Genomic DNA, 13,681 nt, shown 5'->3' with positions numbered 1-13,681 from the left:
TTAGGCGTTGTAAGGATAACATTGGTAATAATTGGTGGCGTTCATGCCGGCGGTACAGGCACATATGATTTGATACTTTGCGGCTCTATCATGTGTGCGAGAAATTACCTGAAGCGTCTTAAACGTTAAAACATTTCTATGGAGATTACACTGTTTCATACGTCCAAGCAGGAGCTCGCACTTCGAGTTCGCACATAGAATAGCACGTTAACCGAGCAACTACTTTCCCAAGCCTCCTTCGTGTAGTTCTCACAGTACATGTGGACTGTGTCATCGTGCGAGCAGTTTTCTAACTCTCTGAAATACGGGTGGTCAAAAAAAAAAAAAACTTCACACAGCCTGCACTGTTTCTCAATCTAAATTTCTGAAGCATCCCTTCATAGACGCACAGGCATTTAGTAAAACGCATGAGCCCTCGAGAAACTTTTCCACAAGAAATGCTCGCTAAGGAGGCCGGTTGATAGGTGCGCGAAGCAGGCCTAATGCGACAGCAAGAGGTCGCACTGCGAGGGAAAGACTTGGAGCGCAATCAAACAAATGCGCGCCTTCATTACCGCCTCTAAAGCCTGGCTCCTACTCGAAAGAATCGCTCATTCTGAGTGTTAGTCACGGCTGCAAACATTGCCAGTTTTGTTCTACCTCTTTCTCGTTCCTGTGGCTTCGCTTCAGCACGTAATTGCTTTCACTTGTGCCTTTAACATTCGTCGAGAGCATCCTATGGAGAAAAATAAAGAAAAAGAAAGGAAACTAGCTCGCCATCCGACACCGAGACGTCCTGCGTCTCTTCTCATACTTCCAGAAATCCGTGGCTCACAGTCATCTGAAGAGCTTAACTCTCAGGCCTCGGAGGGAAGCGAAAACAGGACTAAGAGCGAATGCGACCTGGAGTTTTTTTTCATTCGCAGCCGACGGATAGCAGAATGGATCACAGTGCTTGAGACAAAGGGCAAACAACGCCACAAAGAAGAAAAAAGGTGAACCCCCACAAAGATGCCAGCAGCATCATCCTAAGAGCATCGTCTCAGGAGTGTGCTTTCGGCTCAGCAAAACTGCGCAAGCGGTTTGCGGAATCCCCATGGTTTGCTTTGTCGTCTGCACTCGAGTCAACCGTCTTAAAAACGGAGTCCTTGTGCACGGTCTTCTCTCAGGGGATGCACTGCTGCTGCTCTTCGGCATGAGGGGATAAAAGCGAGAGCTTTTATTCTTTCTTTCCTCTCATTATCGGCGCTACCATTTTAAGATTTTTCTTGAGTCCTTCTTAAAGTGGTCGTTACCTTCTGTGCGTTTCTTAAATGTGGCAAGCTGAGTTGATAGCAAGCGGGACTCTTGTGGCTTTCTTGGAAAGAAGACTAAAGCAGTTTTCGTAAAGCTTTCGGTGAGTCATAGTTAAAGGCGTCCTTTTCGTTAATTGCTGGCAGTGTGTTGTGCGGAGAAAGTAAGGTAATATAACTTGAAGTTAAAGAGAAGAGATAAATAGAAACATTGATGAAACCAAGCGTTTGGAGCGAGGGCAGAACCGTATATTAATTATTTTTTTCTCACATTTTTCAGAACTTTAGGGTAATGGTTCACTTCTCTTCAAAACTGTAGAAATGAGCGCCAGAAATGGGCCCATGCTGTCATCTACGAATAGTTGTGGCTTTGAAGGTTCCACCAATTTAGACTAGAAGTGGTATGCTGACACTACAATTTAACTGATAAGACGGTCGCACCCAACCTGGCTTAATCATTTCTAATGCAAGAACATGCGCTCATACGTCTGGACTTATGTACTCCTGGTAAAACAGCTTTTCACCCAGACTCGTGAAATGCAAAAAAAGAAAAAAAAGGTAAGAAATAAAAAGAAAACAAAAGGAAAAGAAACAAGAAATAATTGTGATGTTGGTCAGCATGCCTGCAAGCTGCTTACCTATTTCCCTTTCCTCTAGGCGGTGCAGTTTAGCTCCAGCGATTGGTGCAACTACCTTTTCCAGTGAGAGCTTACCTGAAAAAAGGCAGAAAAAAAGGACTTTCATATAAGTACGTGCATTATATTAAAATATACAAGAAAGATCGAACGAGAAGGCATAAGAGAAAGGCCGGGAGGTTAGCCGGACTGAGCACGGTAGGCTACTCTGCACTGGGGAAAGGGAGAAGGGGTTTAAAGGATGAGAAGGAAGCGGGAAGTTCACGCTTTCCAACGGTACACGCACAATTAAGGCTTCACTGTTGAGTCAATTACAAGCGGTGAACTAGGCTGGTGCAATTTAAGAAGCACAGCAGCGCTTTTGCGGCTTTGTGCAAAGAATCCACAAGTGTGAACACACGTGACGATTGAAAAATTCGTCTCTCTTTGGCGCTGCCATTACTGCCCAAGCTGTCTTCCATCACAGGCCCATTCCCTTCACGCTCACCAATGGCCGGTGTCTGGCGACAGGGCGTGACTGCGCGGCATAATTACGTAGTCAACAGCAAAGCAAGGCGCGTCCCATGTATGTGACAAAGGCGACGCTCAGAGCCGGGCAAATGCAAAGCCTCAGCTTTCAGAGCGATAAAACAACTATGTCTATCAGTGCCTTTCCCAAGCCCCGAACTTCCAGTCCATGTGCTAAAAGAACACCGAAAAGTTCTGATGAAGCTTGTTGGTTTCTGTCGACGCCACTGTTCACGCTGCCTAGAAGAGTGCTTCGCTTTCTTTGAGGATAACTTTTCACGTGCATCTGTAGAAACATGTTTCCTTTATTTGTCTTCTTTTGTTGTTTAATAATGACACACCGATGGAAAGGTAAGCTAGGCTAGAGCCAGCTATCACAATGCACTGTTGGGTGTTACACAAGTAATTTATGCGCTGTTATCCCTGTATTTTGTTCGGCTACTTGGTGCACGAAGCGTTGTTGTTGATTTCTTTATGTGCACTCTTAGGCTGGCCGAACCAGGGCTCGTATTCACAAAAACGCTCTTACGCTATAATTTGTTAACAAGAGTGAATTCTAGCCAATCCTGACATTGAACTCATTGTTAGCGAAGGTGGCCTGGCCTGTCAACAGCAAAACATCACCTACGACCGCAAAGCTTTGTGAATACGGATGCAGGAGTCTATTCGCTGTAGAGATTATTCGGCTATAGGGCGGTGTTCTTAAGAACCACACAAAATACTCGGAAGAGCTCTATCGATATTTTGATGAGTTGATTCATTCAAGCCTGTTATTACTCTTCTGTCCCGAGTGTTATGTAATATTCTCAACGTAAAACAAATCTAGGAACCTTAAGGATGTAGTGCTAGGAGGCAGTGCAAACAAATATGGTTCGATGGCCCTTTAAACGTGCCTTCTTAATTAAAATATGCACAAACATTGAATGTCGTACGCGTTTCTATATAAGAATATGGCGCAACACTAGCACAATCGCACACACATCACTATTGACCGTAAAAGAAACAGAAACATTTTGGGTCTTTCGTCAAAGAAGCTGGGCCAAAATTCATAAAACCTTCTTACGCTGGAATTTTTCCTAAGAAAAAAAAATTTAGCCAATCCGGATGCCAGACATATCATTAGTGAAGGCGGCCAGCTAGTGGCAAAGTGAACTTGCGAAAGAAAAGCTTTGTGAGTCTGGCCCCTGACCCCTGTTCCTGGATGCTATCTGCGCTTAATTCCGCAGCCGGAAAGGACTTGCAGCCACGCAGATATAGATTTGACCTAATTTTTACTCTAGTTCTATGTGGAACCATGTGCTCTTAGGTAAATTTATATGCTTTAGGAAATCAAGGGTGAAAAAAAAAAGGCGTGAATAAGGAACACTAACGAGAGGACAGGCACCAAATGCATTTGGATATACAACCGTTAAATATACCGGGTGTTTTATTTTAACGTTAAAAGAATTTTTAAATATCGCCCGTGGCATATAGCACACATCTTATTTAATCAATGTGGCAAACATTACTTGCACTTGCACTGGAAATCAAAATGCATATATGGCTAATTTAAAAGATTCACGAATTAAATTTCTAAGTAATAACTTTAGCGCATACGCGAATTGAAGCCAGTATATTTCCTAAGGCAGATCGACTTGAAAGGAATTCCGAAACTAGCACAGTTTTGAGATAAGCGCAGTCCAACTTCAGGTAAAATTGTACTATAGTTTCACTTACTTCTTTAAGAAAACGATTTTTTATGCATTGAAGCTCAGGAATAACTGATGCGTTTTGTCCCAAACTTCGGGAACGCATATCTCGAAATTGGTGCCATCCTCAGAATTCGTTCCAAGGGGAAATGACTTTCGAAGACACCGGCTACAATTCGCAAATTGCAATATGTGCTGTAAAGTAATTTGTTTAAAGGTTAATTAGCCCAATTTTGTTAATCAGTCAAACATTCACTTTGGTTTCTCCTGCAATTAATATCTGCCTCTGAGAGTAGTCTAGCTCAAGAAGTAGAATTTGCGCTACATGCCACGGGTGATCTTTGAAAATTATGTTAATGATAAAATAAAACAACCCGCATAAAAGAGTGACTGGCATCCTACAGCGAGTGATATCATATTTTGTCAGCATAAAAAAGAAACCCACACGACTCTTGGCGGAAAATCACATAGATTGACGCCCGAGAAGAAACACAAGCGCAATAATCGACGAGTCTACAAAGTGAGCAGCGGGAAAGCAAGAAGTTCCAACAACGATCCTGACGGGAACGCCCTGAACCGCTCGGCTTCAAGCACACACCCCGAAACAGCGGCACGTCACAGAGATAACAGCACAGTTCGCCAGAGCGGAATGTGATGGCGTGATCTGTGTGATGGACGAGGGTCCTCCATTTACGAGTCTTTTGGGAAACCGAACGGAGCAGAGAGCTAGGCAGCACAAAGGGAAACGTGTACAGCGCGAGAGGTGAGGACGTGTACACATGTGTGTGTGTGTGTGTGTTTTGTGCCACGTGGCGGTGCCTTTCGGCGGAACTGGTGCATTAGGAATGCAGAGATCGGAATTCACTTATTCTCTACAGGAGAGCAAGGCTGGTTTCAGTGTGTCCGCCGGCGGGAGAGACATGTCTTTTTGATCTGCGAATTCGGATTCCTCTTCTGATATATCGGCGGGTGAGAGAACAAACATATCGCGACAAAACGAAATAACTGGCTCGCGCCCATGCATTAGGATGATGAAAGATGTGGTAACGGCGGCCGTCAGGCTCCTTTTGTCTGCCGTGCTTTCTGGAAGGCAGAAATTCTCCGTAGCCATCACAGCTCTCGCTGTAGCTTTGCCCGAGGCTAGTGGGTTCGGCAGGAAAGAGCTTTCTCGGGGAAAGAAAAATGTCTGTAGGGATACGTAATGCATGACCACGGAACAAAAACACGGGGTTGGCTAAGTGGATTCCGCGTGAGCGTCTTCGTTTTTTTTTTCTTTTTGGAAGAAGAACCAGCTTTTGAAGTTCCGTACGGCTTTGAAATGTACTCATTGAATAGCTGCAGCCTTACCCTTGTTCTGGTAGCGAGTTTGATTCGGATTTACACGTATGCATCTTGCCTGGTACGCAAGCTTTTATAGTCGAGAAGGGGGTTGTAGGGAAGAGCCGCTGTCACGGCTAGTCAGATGGCATTAGGAGACAAATGAAGACCTGAACCCTCAAACGGAACGTGGTTTACACGTGAACGAACTTGTACTTTGCTAGGGCAACTACTACACTAAGCTGAGACGTGTATCTAGACTGAGATATATCAATTTGGATACGCTATACAAACACCTGTCCATTTGGTTTTTTTACGATCTCGACAGCGGTTACTAGTCACTCCGGAATAATATGACTGCGCCGACCAATTGACTGACGCTTACTATCTATATGAATGTGAATACTTACGGAAGCAGCGCCATAAAAAGAAAAGAAAACAGGGGGCTAAGAGTTGAAGCATGAGCAAGAGCGACACACGCCACACAATGTCTTAGACGCCGATCAAGGCATCGATTCGGGCTGGTTGCTCTGCCATGCTAGGAAACTGGGCAGCGTTAAAGAGATGGACATGTGGTACAACACAGCGTAGTTTGCTGCCCTACCTCATGTCCGTCCTTGTCCTTGCGCCACTTAGTTTCTCAGCATGGAACCAACAAAGAGTCCAGCTTGAAACTCCGCCGCCTCACGATGGATGTGTTTATTGTCCACCAGACCAAAACGCAAAAAAAAATTGCGCCTTTTTTTCTTCACCTCCCTTTTTTCCGAGCCACAGCATGCTTCATTTACGCAAGGAGCCTGCTAGAGCGCGAGTTGCTTATGTGTAAGCCGGCCTAACGCACGATCGCTGTCGAAGACACCCGGAAAAGAGTGTCCCATGTATCGACACGACACTCAAGAGAAGCTGGTGCTCACTGAGGAAGAAGGCCTCGTCTTCTTCCTTTCTTATTGTTGGATAATGTCTTTCCAGGATACAATGAGGACTACGTTGATCGGCGCACCGCTGGAGTCCAGAGTGATCTCATCCGTCCCCATCAGCGCAAGCCGCGAAAAAAAAATTGAATGAATTGATCAAGTAAATGAAGGGTAAGTAAACCGTCACATGGAGGACGTTGAGAGGATGTGCGGGGTGGTGTGGAACACTGCGAGATTTGGTGTGGCGGTTTGAGTGCACGCTGTAGACACAGCGGGGCCTGTATGTTTTCACGGATGAGCTCGCCGCTAAATAACCGGAACGCGAGGGCAGAGATAGTGATAAATGGAAAGAGATCAAGGGCGGTGATAGAAGGAGCAAGGAGGTAGTCGACGGGTATGAAGCGAAGTAAAATGGCTATGGAGCACGTGTGGAGGGAACAGAAGATTTTTGGGCGACGTGGTGTCAGCGCGACAGGAGGAACCAGGCAGCTGTCATTCACGACTGGTCCAGTCTTTCCCCGTCACGTGCTCATACGCCATCTGTCTTCTTTTTGTTCTTTGCCAGTTACGGTACAAGACGAGCTCGAGTAGAGATGTACAGACTGCGAAGCGAAAAAAAAAAAAACGCCACCTCGAAAAGAACGCGTGGAAAAATTAACATTGGGCACCACCGCATTACAAAGCCTACCGTGCCTATATTTACCTGTGGTTTGCACTGTCTCTCTTTTTGTTTCTGTGTTATTTATATCAGTGTAATTTCGCATGGAGGGGGGGCGAACTTTTTTATATATGCAAGAGAAATGACGACGTACATTTCACTTCGAGAAGATGCAATTAGCAGATGGGAAACAGATCGGAGCAGATGCAACGGTCACAACGCGAACAAAAGAGAAAGTGATCTGGACGCGGGTCTATAAATGCAAAAACGACAATGGGCTCACATCACTCGAAGGTGAACACTGCGTCGGTGCGACCTCCTGAAGCAGTTGGAGAAAGTGGACTGGAGGGTGGCTTGCTACGGGGTTTCAGAACGAAGCATGGCCTACCCTTTTCTTTGCCGCAAGGTTGACTGAAGTAATGCAATTCCATTCAAGTTTCGCGACTTGCTCGTAGTGGAAATGCCACTGGGGCACTTGACGCGCCAATGAGCTACCGTACGCTGGCCCCATTTCCTCGTTGAGGCTCGCTCGACTGAGAAGCGCGGGTGTGGGAACAACGCAAAGCGCCAATCAGGATGCCCCCTAGGCGCACTGGGGGCTGACCAGACGTTGCGTCCAAGGGCGTCTCACTAACCTACGAAACTGCCGCACTTCTGTATTTCACATGACTCCAGCAGCCACTCAATACGCACGCCCTCAATTAGGCCAGATTATAATTTTCTGGTGCATGGAGGAAGGAAACAAAACAGGAGAGGCCCTGACGTCACTTTTTTGAAGATGGAAGTGCAGCCATGTTGGTGTGCCACCTCTCTTCGCGCCTCCAATCAGGGGTTCTGCAGCTCGCCGGAGCAGATGGGCGCGAACTTTGAACTTGCATCGTTACGAGCCGCCGGAAGTGTGTGCTGCCGACGCGCGTCAAAACAAAGCCTACAAAACTTCTGTAGCAGTTTTAGTGAAGCAGACGCGCTCCTGTGTTTTTTCGTGGCACGTTGAAGAAGACGACGAAGACCCGCGCCGTGATTGCTTGAGTGTATCTGTTGCTGGTTGACACTCACACTCACAGACCCAAAACCCAACTTTCAAGCTTACACACAACACTCCAAAGTCAGCTTTTCTCGCGAACAAAAGGTGCTGCGGGAAGTACACCGGCGGAAAAATCTTATCTCACTTTTCAGAGACCGAGAGCAGCAGCGAATGCTTCAGGAGCACGGTTGCCATAGCAACGTTGACATTTGGCGTACCCGTCCCAGTGATCCTTTGCGAAAAACAGCACGTGACTTCCGCCACACCTTCTCCAATACGTTCGTGCTGGCCAGGGCCTCTCCTGGGGTTTCCTTCCTCCATGTTCTGGTGTGTTTTTATTGCAATGATTCGTGTGTTATAGTACGTACCTCGCAGTTTCGTAGTTTTTCCAACTACTGATATATACATTTTTTAATTGTGTTTCTATACGTGTTTTCCTTCTTTCTTTTTCTGGTTGCCTGGAATATTTGTACTACATAGTATTCATGTTATGTTTTTCTTTTTTTTTTGCTAGTGTTGCTTTGCGTATGGTTTCGTGGGTTCAATTTTTCCTCATGTGCTTGTTGCGCAGCTTTCGAGCTTGGTTTGCATAACTTATTCGAAGCCCCCTTACTGAACTCCTCTATCCATAAAGCGCCCGGTTGTGTATCCTGAATTAAAATAAATAAATAAATAAATAAATAAATAAATAAATAAATAAATAAATAAATAAATAAATAAATAAATAAATAAATAAATAAATAAATAAATAAATAAATAAATAAACATGTGTCCACAAAATTTAATAAGAAAGAAAGAAGGGAAGTAGAAGCTGACATTGACTGTACAGCCCCAGACTTCACCCGACCAAGGAAGACAGATTTACAACGGCGTAGCTTTAAAAAATACGGCCCGTGAGAAGTAAACAACGAATGCGTTGCAAAGAGGACGCATTCAGATTTTACGGCATCATTCTTGAAGAACGACTCCAACCTGATGTTTTCAACTCCTTCCACAGGGAAAAAGAAAACGAGCTAAAAACTGCACACGACCACTCTTCTCACAGGCATTCATGTAAGAAATGGCAACACCTTATGTATGTCATCTTCAGAGCTACGAGCCGCAGTTTTACCGTAATCCAGCGCAAAAATCCGGAGCTTCCAAATGTGTGTACGATGTGTGTGGCCTATACACTGCCGGACGTGTCGTACCAGTCACATCTATAGCGTGCGCCTCTGAAACGCGCCTCGTCTGTTAAGTGCATAATAAGATGAAGATGCGCACTCGCGCGTACGCCTGTAAGGCAAGAAGATGCGACGTACTTAAAAGCAGCAAAAATAAACTCAAGCTTGATGGTGCGAAGTTTGAAAACGCATCGTTTTCCGCAATCTAAGCAAGATAGCCTGGCGGTAACCTACACCCGGCGACAACTTCCTGTGGCAGCGCAGCCGGAGCTACAGAGCCGAAGCACAAAAAAAAAAAAAAAAAAAAAAATACGGCCCGTGGGAAAACATTCCCGTTGCTTGATGTTCCTACTCCTGGTTTTCTGGGGTACATGTCTGGCTTTCCTGCTCCTGTAAATCGCCAGCAAAACATCGGCACTACTTGGCGCAGTAACAAAAAAGCAGACGCTCCGCACGTGCAGGCGCATGCACGTAGCTATCACTTTGCTGTAACAAAAGTTGTCGTCGGGTATAGTTAATGAATCATTGCTTAAAGGGAGAAAACGTACTTCGGTCTTCTTTACAGACGGCTCGTGCTACTACTCCGTCTGCTGGTTCGATAAAAACGGCATGCGCACGTAGTCGTCGACCCTTATTCGATTAACTTTCAAAGAGATACAACAGGTTGTAGTTTGCGTCAAATATTTTAGGTTAGTCCTATACGTTGATAAACAGCTCCGTTAAGCGGCATATAATCCGAAATTTTCTTATAAAATAAAATAAAGGTTCAACTTATATTGCACTGAATAATGACGAGCTTTTCTTTACAAATATAGGTAATCTCCTTACGGTTTCTTGACCGCTTCGAGAAAGAGACGAATGTACTTTCTCGAGTGGTTTAAGAAAGGCGTACGTATTCGACCGTTACTATATAGAAAGGTGCGTAGTTGCTCTGTTGACAGGTTTCAGGAACAAATGTGTATATGTATTTTCCTGCGTGATTTAACAAAAAGACATGTGTACTATATAAACTTGTTGCATTGCTTTGGAAAAAGGCAGGCCAACTCTCTTGATGGATTTAAGAAAAATAAGGATGTACTCTATTGACTGGTTTGCGTTCTTGATCGGTTGGAAGAAGAAACATGCGCACGCTATAGACAAGTTAAAGAAAAACAAGGGACATGCACAAGGACATGCACTGCTTTAGCGGATGCACGGCCTGTTTACGATGCTACAGGGCAGAAAATCAAACTCTATCTGTCAAGCAATCACAATCATTCACCGATAAAGACGTCATATTGAAGAAAAAAAATATACGGTATTTTGATTCGCACTGATGTAACGAAAATGCTTGAACCTATTTGGCTGGCGCATGTATACAAGTTGGATATTGATGAATTTGCTTTTTAATTCTTAAGTCGCGGGCTGTACATGCTGTTCTCGCTGAGAAAGTGTGGATTTAATAAGATACACTCGTTAATAAAAACTGGAGGTGTTTGCCTGGCGTGACAAGCCCAGCAAGCTCGTCAAAATGGAATCGACGACAAATTAAGTGATACGTACAGGGCACACCACAGGCGAACAACATACAAAACAACACAGCTAATACATTGGGACCAGTGTATTCCACAAAGGTTAAAACTGACTTTGCAGCCTTTGATACACAGGCGGGATGCTATTCCATGGTCCAAGTCGGTAATCCACTTCGAGTGTGTGGAATTCGCTATGGTCTGCTCGTTTTCCTTTTATTTCTAGAACGTCTATTGTCTCCAAGGATTTATGTGGTATTCAGGAAGGTTCATCGACTAAGCAAACATTAATTCCCTGACAGTTAGCATCATTACAATGACCCCGCCTGTACAGATGCCGTATACACCCACTGTGAGCAAGATAAAAAAAAAAGTAAGACATGACGGGCCAGGCGTCTGTCTCGTCGATTTTCATGGGCCGCGCCGCTTGCCTCGTCGATGCGTTTTTCGCACGACACATTCCAATCACTAGTGCCTGAGGAGGCAGCGGTCGAGTGGTGGAAGACAGCCACGCTTCGTCCCGAGCGCTAACCACTGATTGAAACGTGGTATCCTGGCGTGTTAGACGTACCTGTGCTCCTACACTACCATGCCTCGGGCGTCAACCTTGAAGGAAACCACATTCGCGCCCTTTGCGTATTCTTCATCACTTCATCATCGATCGTGTCCTCTACGAGAGAGCTCTAATCTATCACTCGTAAACGCCTTCTCCTAGCTCGGTAATCTCGACGTTTCTCGTCACCTGCTGCCAGCAATATACCTCAGCTGTCGTGACGCTGAGTGAACGCGTCAGTTAATGAGCAAGTGAGGGAGCGAGCCTGCATAATGAAACCAGTATATCGCCTATTGGCTAGAAGGGTGAGGCAACGTTACGTAACGCGATTGATTTTATGTGTTGAGACCACGTGCGCTGATGCAGACTGTTGCCAAGGTCACCAGTGGCGATACAGGGGCTCCAAAAAAGTCGAGCATAAGATATTAATAACGAAAAAAAAGACAGGGAGGAAGGAGTAATGGGCATCAATCAGTTCAGCGCAAGTACTCATAATCGCACCACTGAGTAAGTTTGATGCGCGCGTCACTTCTTTCTGTGCGAACATTTCTTTTTTTTTCTTTTTTGTACACCTTTTTCAGAAAGCAGCAGGAGTTAAGGAAGTCTGCTGGTTAAATTACGCTCTTCCTTCGTCAAGTTTTTCCAAAAACTTTTGCACAGAAGGAATTAGGCGAAAATATACGCAGCACAATTCCACGCGGGTATGGGAGTTGGGCACTATACTATTTTTAAAGCGACATTCGAACACGTAGTGTCTTTTTTTTTTTTTTACTGTTACAACGTCGAGCGTGATATTCTTGTTATTGCGGTGCCGCCAATTGCGCCAATGTTTAAGTTAAGAGGAAGTTTTAGCTCGAGTCCAGCACCGTTGCTGCATATTAAAATTCATGTATAACGCAGAAATAATTTTGTAAGTTAATTCCTGAGCCCATTTTAATGGAATATGTTGCGTTTGAGAGAAAAGGTTAAATTCCAGTGACCGTTAAAAACAGAACTTTGAATTAGCACCCTAAATGATTACAAAATTGCCGAAAATTGGCAAGTTCGAAAAAAATAGAAGCGCATAATTAACAAATCCTCAACCCTGCAGCAATAAGAGATACCGCAGTTCTGTAAACACCATCCGTTAGAAAACCCAAAGCGGTCAAATTTAAGTATCAATTTAAATCTTACGTGAATTGATTACAATGTTTACGACGGTATTACGAAAGTCTTGCTTACATATTAGTGGTTTAACTGAGAGCCATGTATAATAATAAATTTCGTCCGCATTCGATGCACTAGTATATGCATTAGACAGAATTGTGACATCATTTTTGATAGCTGAGTTACAAAGTTGTAAACTTGGTAGTTTTGTTTCCTGAAAATTTGCGGTTTCTTAGATTTTTTGTAAATACTGATGGCCTGAATAAAAAAAATCTGCTTGCTCCTGTCAATAAATCATAACTTTCTTTCTTTACTTTTTTTCTGATGTAACAGCTCTCATGAAATTTGGTGCAGCGGTCGGCGCGAAAATAAATTTCTCCTGTCCCATAAATTTCGATAGACATACTCGAGCTAAAGCGCCATCGTTGCATAAGATGGCTGACTTCCCACTCATACCACCATAGGTGGTGTTCAAACTATGGCGTCCATGATGTGTTTACGACTCTGCAATTGTTCTGACGCATCCACTCAGCAAAAACATGGGCTTCGATATCAGTTTCCGTTACATTGAGGCAGCCGCGGCTGAGGCGTATTTTTGGACACCGCCCATTGAGCCGAGTGTATACAAGATTGCAAATCGCAGGGATGTAGTCGGGAACACATAGTAGCATAGATATCGGCTCCAGCTCATGCGCACCTGCTTTTTTTTCAGCTTCTATATGTCCGCCACCTTATGTGGGTGTATCAGGATGCGCGGAAAAGTGCAGTTGCAGCATTCCGCTTATCCGCTACAAAAAAAAAAAAAAAAAAAAGAAAGAAAGAAAGAAAGAAAGGCAACAAGCAAGAAAAAAAAAACTAACAAAAAGGAAAAAGTTTTCATAAATGTTGACTCGGACATGAGTGCATTTTGCGACAGATATTGAAGGCATATTTTTCTGAGCTAGCGCGTAGCACAGGGTGTCTTCTAAATGAATGAGACTTCAGCACTGCTCGTCTTCAATTACGCAACCAGGTTACATGGACTAAAGTGAATATTTATAAATGTATTCACGCAACTTCCGTTAGTTAATTAGGTAATATCATGATGCAAGTAACGCGCGGCCCTTCAAGTAATCGAATCGGTTAAAATGAAATTTTGAGGTTTTACGTGCCAAAACCACCATATAAGTATGATTATGAGGCACTTGTAGTGGGGGACTGCAGATTAACTTTGACCACCTCTGGTTCTCTAACGCGCACCCAATGGGTGCACGTACGCGGGCGTTTTTTGCATTTCGCTCCCCATCGAAATGCGGCC

The 13,681-nt window shown here is 44.4% G+C and overlaps 1 protein-coding gene across 5 annotated transcripts in view; it reads right to left on the bottom strand.

The window, feature by feature from the left end:
- Nucleotides 1–13,681, bottom strand: part of LOC119450367 (dopamine receptor 1) — a 439,710-nt gene that overhangs the window by 294,736 nt on the left and 131,293 nt on the right. The window contains exon 2 of one of the 5 annotated variants that reach the window (XM_049665832.1): nucleotides 1,910–1,984. The exons of the other annotated variants lie outside the window; for them this stretch is intronic. The gene's annotated coding sequence lies outside the window, so the exon portion shown is untranslated. The remainder of the gene's footprint in view (nucleotides 1–1,909; nucleotides 1,985–13,681) is intronic. 5 annotated transcript variants of the gene reach the window in all.

The sequence above is a fragment of the Dermacentor silvarum genome, chromosome 4, assembly GCF_013339745.2.
Source record: "Dermacentor silvarum isolate Dsil-2018 chromosome 4, BIME_Dsil_1.4, whole genome shotgun sequence".
Taxonomy (NCBI): domain Eukaryota; kingdom Metazoa; phylum Arthropoda; class Arachnida; order Ixodida; family Ixodidae; genus Dermacentor; species Dermacentor silvarum.
This window is presented reverse-complemented; position numbering and strand designations above follow the sequence as displayed.